We start from the raw sequence: 7,799 nt of genomic DNA on the forward strand, positions 1-7,799 counted from the left end.
GTGAAGCCTCGATCGAAGCTTTTTTTTTTAAATAGCAGATGTCAAAAGTCAGACATTTACAGTTACAGGCAAATGATAAATTGTCACATTAAAATATAAATAGTTTTTTGGCCCTTTTGACTCTAATGTGTACCTTAATTTACAAAATTTTTGTTGTATTTGTGAAAATGTTAAACTTGCAGAGTTATCAGTTAACACTATAAAATACTACAATTTTACTTACCAAATCGGGAGCGCAGACATTTTGGGCAATCTCTTTGATATTTGCCTTAAAAACGCACAAACATGCTATAGAGGTCTAACTCAGTGGCCAAAATTGGCTGAGGTGAAATCTAGCAGATATCTAGTGGCAAAATCAGCAATCACCAGCCACTCAAAGCAGCCACACACCTAATAATGTACAACTTCAAGCCTTAATTAAAAAAACAAGAACAACTCCACTGCAATTATTATGGAACAATAGCAGCTGCTTAAGCCAGGCTGGCTGTAAACACGTTTATTTCTGCAGCAAAGCTGCCCAAAACAAACCTCATGTGGAAAAATGAAGAATATGACAGAAAACATGTTGTTTGGCTCATGTATGAATTAAACTCCAGCTGGCCGTGTCACCACTAAGATAATTGAGATATTTTGGCTTCACTTCTGAAGAATTGTCTACCATCAAGAAATTCTTTTTTTTTTCATGATATACATGATAAAACACTTATGAGTCTCCATGAGGCACAAAGCTATGATTTTATTGAGCATAATGAAAACTAATATCCGGTCGTTAAGTCTGACGTCACTAGCCGTGTCTGGGCCTAAACTCCGCTGCAGGTCCATATATCAAACGATCACTATGGCATTACTGAGAGTTGAAAAACTGTCTAAAGTCTTTCATCTTTAATAAAATGATCAGCGTTCTGCTCTACCAGGTGTAACAATTGAGTTTAACATCCAGGCATCCATGAAAACGGAATTTATGACATTTAACGGAGTTAGAAGTTAGCAGGAAGTTTGCTCGGTAGCTTCTATCTAAATACAATATAGCATGTCCTGACTGCGGGGTTTTGGAAACAAATTAAAACATACAGCTCTGTTATCACTTCCAACATAAATGAAGACAGAAAACTAAGCAGTGACGTTTGTAGGGTTACTGAAGTTGGGCTAGCTGGTATATAATGATGTGCTACGTGACCGCTAGCGACACAGCTATGTTAGCATAATATAAACACGCTAACTTTTTTTCCACTCGATAAAAGTTAACGTGAGTGTTCTCAGGGGTCAGGAACAAATGTAATCGCATGGCAGGATGCTGTAAAAGGACCAAACGTCAGCCAGGAGAACAACTGAGATAATCCATCCACAATACGAGGTTAGTCATTCATATACTACTGCATGGGCTGGGCTGTAGCTACATCCTAAGGTTTTAAAAACTGAGCTTAAATAAATGATTAGCGGTAATAAAAACATTAAACATGTTAACAACACAAAAGCCATATTAAACGCAGACTACTTTAGGCCCGGAAGTAGGATTCGTCACGTCATCACTTAACGACCGGATAGTGTGCCCTTTTAAATTGAGACGTCATTTTCCACTGACTCTACCGTGTGCTCTCTCCAGTGGCATTTGAAAAATTCTAATTTCTACCATCAATGTCATATTTTCTAGTTTTCCATGGACAGCCCAAATTATTTGGTATTAACTTTTGAGCCTGCTGGAAAGGAAAGGGGTAAACACAGGGAGAGCTACAGGCTGTGATTTGATGCTGGGCCAGTACTGGCATGTGTGTGACTCCACACTGAACCGGTGAACCAGCTCTGGGCTCTGTGTCATCTGAGGATGAGCAGGTCTCAGGCAGATGGGGAGGCTGAGCTGGTGACAGACAGGAAACGTATCCGTCACCAATGTGCTGGGAAAGCTCTTGCAAAGAAAGCTGTGTCAAAATCTTTGCAGTATCGGCGCAGCTTTGATGAGCTGAAGTATATCAAACCACCGAACTTACTCAAAGCCACATTCGGAGTATTGTTGCGACAAACAAGCCAAAGACATTTCTGTTTCATATTCTTCTCCGACGGCTGAAATAATGCTCAAGGAAGCTGGACTTTTTTTTTTCTTTTTTGATAAATGCTTTCCATGTGCTCAGTGCAGTACAGTGAAGTGTCATTGGAATGAAATCTATGAGTGTAACAGTAATAATTAGCCTATAAATGCTCTGAGGTGGTCTGTGTCTTTTTTCCAGTTTGTCCACAGCTGTATGATTTGCAGCAGAAACCCCACTAACAGCTTCTGTAATTGCTGAAGAGGCTTCAGTCTCTGCTGATGTACACAGTGTTTTTTCTACCACAAGCTTTCATTTACAGCCACGTTTTTGCTCTCGCCAGTGTTTTTTTTCAGCAGTGGTTTCATATTTTGGTCGTCTCTCCTATTTAACACAAATTGAACTGTACACTTTTCTCCTGCTTTAGGTTTTCAGATTTGTGGCTCAAGTGTGACATACAATAGATGTTTCATTACTCAGTGGTATAGTCAAGTGCAAGTGTTGAGACTGTACTCCTCTGCAGCGTGGTGTCCTGTGAGTTGGGTTCTTTTGTTGGGTTGTTGTTTTTGCTCCTTTGGCTCCACTGCATCTACAGTCCATTTCCGATGCTCATGCTATTTTCATACCCACGGTTCTTTTTATATCTAAAATGTGCATTACTACTGAGGACCACAAAATATGGAATAAAGTTTCTTTTTCATAAATGAACATCATTGTGCTTGATTCTGATGTTTTAATGTTAACGTTTTAAGGCGTTTACAACCTGGAACAGAGGAATAGAGCGGAGGGCATTTGCTCAAACTGGAACAGACATTTTTTTTTAACTGAAATTCAAATATAATCATTGGATTAATTTACATCTTAAATATATTACACTGAACAAAAATATAAACGCAACACTTTTGTTTTTGCTCCCATTCCCCATGGGATGGACGTAGAGACCTAAAATTCATTCCAGATACACAATATAACCATCCCTCCCAAACAGTGGTCACAAATCAGTCCAAATGTGTGGTAGTGGGCACATCTGCCATATTGAGATAATCCATCCCACCTCACAGGTGTGCCACATCAGGATGCTGATCTGACATCATGAGTAGTGCACAGGTGTACCTCAGACTGCCCACAACAAAAGGCCACCCTGGAATGTGCAGTTTTGTCTCACAGCAAAATGCCACAGATGCCACAAGCAATGAGGGAGCGTGCAATTGGCATGCTGACAGCAGGAATGTCAACCAGATCTGTCGCCCGTGCATTGAATGTTCATTTCTCAACCATAAGCCGTCTCCACAGGCGTTTCAGAGAATATGGCAGCACATCCAACCAGCCTCACAACCGCAGACCTCGTGTAACCACACCAGCCCAGGACCTCCACATCCAGCAGGTTCACCTCCAGGATCGTCTGAGACCAGCCACCCAGACAGCTGCTGGAACAATTGGTTTGCACAACCAAACAATTTCTGCACAAACTGTCAGAAACCGTCTCAGGGACGCTCAACTGCATGCCCGTCGTCCTCATCGGGGTCTTGACCTGACTCCAGCTCGTCGCCGTAACAGACTTGTGTGGGCAAATGCTCACATTCGATGGCGTCTGGCACGTTGGAGAGGTGTGCGCTTCACGGATGAATCATGGTTCACATTGTTCAGGGCAGATGGCAGCTGAGAATGTCCCAGTTCTTGCATGGCCAGCATACTCACTGGACATGTCACCCATTGAGCATGTTCGGGATGTGCTTGACCGGCGTATACGACAGCGTGTACCAGTTCCCACGAATATCCAACAACCTCGCACAGCCATTGAAGTGGAGTGGACCAACATTCCACAGGCCACAATTGACAATCTGATAGACTCCATGCGACGATGTGTTGCACTGCATGAGGCAAATGGTGGTCACACCAGATACTGACCGGTTCTGGGTCCCCAGACCCCCAATAGCGCAAAAAACTGCACATTCCAGGGTGGCCTTTTGTTGTGGGCAGTCTGAGGTACACCTGTGCACTACTCATGATGTCAGATCAGCATCCTGATGTGGCACACCTGTGAGGTGGGATGGATTATCTCAATATGGCAGATGGGCCCACTACCACACATTTGGACTGATTTGTGACCACTGTTTGGGAGGGATGGTTATATTGTGTATCTGGAATGAATTTTAGGTCTCTACGTCCATCCCATGGGGAATGGGAGCAGTAACAAAGGTGTTGCGTTTATATTTTTGTTCAGTGTAAGATAATTTCCAGAAAAAAAGAAAATTTCAAAGTTATAAAGTCAAAGTTTTGAGATGGCTCTGCCAATCAGGAAGCTTTGTCATGGTATGTCTTTTCCTTGTTACACAGGAGCAGAAGGTGCAAGTCATCAGCTATCAGTGCTACAGCTGCTGGTCATGAATGAGCAAACTGGTTTTAAAAAATAATGTAATCCTTGTGTTACTAGCTAAATCGCATGCCGTTATTAGCACAACAGCAACTTCTTCATGTTTATATTGCTAGTTTACTGATGCCATCACTATTTGATTTTGAGCGCCTGTATCTGAACCATCTGTTTCCAGGTACTAAAGAAATGATGTTATTCACGGAGCTTCCTGATTGGTACACCTAACTGCAACTTAGTAACTCCAAATTTGAAGAAAACAACAAAGATAATTTTGATTTATTCATTTGAGTTCTTCCTTTCAGTGGTGGAAACAAGCTTCCACGTTAAAGCGAGCTAAAAGAGTAAAATAAATTTGAAAAGTTAAAAAGATATTTGTCAGTGAATGACGTCACTCATGTCTCTCAAGGCTCATTGTTGTAATCCCAGAAATTATCTGAAAATCCATAAATGAAAAGAAATGTAATAAAGTATAAAACTTACAAAAAAGAAAAGTAATAGCACAAAAATGCAGAACATTTAGATACTGCAAAGTATGTGCAAGTAGTAAAGTGCCAAAAAAATGAAGGGCACCAATAATCTTAAACACCATTTACAATGACAAGGGTTTGGAGTAAGTGTACAATGATCTGCCACACCACACAATAAACATAGCAGAACTGACAGTGTCTATGAATTTGTAGAGCTGGGAGAAATTATTTGTAATAAAATGTAAACATTTTAGGTGCAAACGCTGAAAATGAGCAAATCAGCCAAGAGAGTCTGAGAAAATATGGAAACACAAGATCATTCAACAATGTCTTGCTGCATGGTTTTAAATCTTTTCTATTTAAGTCTTAATCTGCAACAGAAATCTGAGTTTGTGTCTAGATTTGGCCTCCAGGAGCTGCATGAACTCAGCTTAGAGGTTTCCTGCACATGAACAATGATGAAAAAAGCTGTACAGGACTGAATGACAGGTGAATAGGTTTAAAACACTCAAACAATAAACACTGGACTGTAATGAGCATGACGACTAGATCCACTTTCATGCAAACACACCCACATCTAAAAACCGCTCTTGGGGAGCTCAGTGACGTCTGTGATTTTTTTTTATTTTGTGGATTAATTGGAGACCTATTTTTTTGGCAGTGACACAGTGTTCTCGACATGCTTTATGGGTTTTGTTTTGTTTTTTTAACAGTTTTCACAAAATCAGCTGCTGTTTAGGATGTGATGGATTTCATCATTCACTTCCATTAGCGATTACGCTACATGTGTAGCATGCCCAGATCCAACTGAACCCTGCACACACTCTTAATGCAGGCCAGCACATAGCCAAACAAACTTCAACCTTTAGTCTTCAGGCTTCTAGATGAGAACAAAAAGCTTCAGGGATTCAAAGTTAAAATAATTAAGGAATCCTTAAAAAATAAATTCAAAATGCAAAAGAGGATGAAACCAAATGGGGAAAAAAAAAGTCACACAAGCCAGGGAGCATAAGCAGCAGCTGTGTGAAAAAGTGTTTGCCCCCTACCTGGTTTCCTAGTGTGTTGCATATTTGTCACACATGTCTCAGATGAACAAACAAATTTTAATATTAGAAAAAGATAACAAAATGCAGTTTTAAATGATGATTTCATTGATTTATCCAAACCTACCCTGTGTGTGTCCCTGTGTGAAAAAGTTATTCTTGTCAAATCATGAATTGTTAACACTTTTAGAAAGCTGAGTTCAGTTTTACTAAACACACTCAGGCCTGATTACTGGAAGAACTGTTCAATCCAGAAGCCACTTAAATAGAACCTGTCGGTTTCTCGGGTGTTTCTTTTGATCGTGGCATGATGTGTTGCTTTTTGCGATCTTTTAGCTTGCTTCACTTTGTCAAAGTCACTGATGGAAAGGATTACAAAGCCATTTCTAAGGTTTTGGGACTCCAGTGAACCACAGTGAGAGCCATTATACAGACATGGAAAGAATACTGTCACGGCTGCCGAGGCGAGCCGTGTGGATATAGAAGGAGGACCCAAGATGCAGGCAGTGGATGAGATACCGGTGGTTTTATTTACAGAGGTGTAGTGGCAAACAAACAGTGGGGCATAACAAACAACTAAAGACACCTAAACTGGGAGAACTAAAATAACAGACCTGGGAGCATATGACAACGGATGATGAATAGCAGAGAGACGCAGACGAGGAACAGGACTCCGTGGAACACAGGGTAACAGACTGAAACAGAGTTACACAGACTGACACGGAGGAACACAGACGAACCGGCAACAGGCAGGAGAACACACAGGGCTTAAATACACACACCAGTAATCAGGGGATGAGAGACAGGAGGGCAACACAGCTGGGAGGAATCTGGGCTGACGGGACAGGGGAAAACGTAAAGTGATCACACTCACATACGACGCGGACCTTCACAATAAAACAGGAAACTCAGATACATGGAACCAGACAAGACATTGAACTAACCAGAAAGATTCACAAACAGATGGGATGACACCATAGACAGAGACAGACTCAAAGGCAGACCAAATATAACACACAGAACTCAAACAATAATAATCATCATAAACTAGAAAATGATAACTAAAAGCGCTGGGTCACCGACCCAGGACCATGACAGTACCCCCCCCTCAAGGGCTGGCTCCAGACAGCCCAGCAGAAACACAAAAACGGACCAAAACCAAAAAAGAAAAACACCCGACCAGGGCGGGCGGAGGGGGCCCAGGACGGAGGGACAGAGTCCAAAAAGGCCCAGACGGTCAAGTTCAGGAGGCCGACCATGCAAATGGCAGCGGGGCCGGTCCCAATGCCGGCCACGCAGTAGGCAGTGGCGTGGAAACAGTTCTGGGGGCCGACCGTGCGGACGGCAACAGCGGCGTGGAAACAGTTCTGGGGGCCGACCGTGCGGGCGGCAACAGCGGCGTGGAAACAAGTCCGGAGACCGGCCACGTGGAAGGCAGTGGCGGCGTTCAGGAGGGCGTCCACGGTGGCGGAGATGCCCAACAGGCGGCCAGGCAGATGACTGACGATGTGGAGGTGGTAGTAGGGGACCTGAAGGCTGCGTGGCCCCTGCAGCCCCAGGTGAAGCGGAGGCTGGACCAGACGGGGACGCAGAGGCTGGACCAGACGGGGACGCAGAGGCTGGACCAGACGGGGACGCAGAGGCTGGACCAGGTGAAGCGGATGAAGCCGAAGCATGTGCTGGACCAGGCGACGCTGAGGATGCTGAATCCGGACCAGGCGACGGCGTGGAGGATGCAGACGGAGGCGCTGCAGCAGGTGGCGGCATGGATGAAACTGCTGCTGCAAGCGTGGATGAGGCTGCTGGTGGAGCAGCTGGTGGCTGGACGGGCTCCTCGGGCCCCCCAGCTGACGAAGCAGAAGGCTGGACGGGCTCCTCGGGCCCCCCAGCAAAA

Source organism: Rhamphochromis sp. 'chilingali' (assembly GCF_963969265.1).
Source record: "Rhamphochromis sp. 'chilingali' genome assembly, chromosome: 3".
Lineage (NCBI taxonomy): Eukaryota > Metazoa > Chordata > Actinopteri > Cichliformes > Cichlidae > Rhamphochromis > Rhamphochromis sp. 'chilingali'.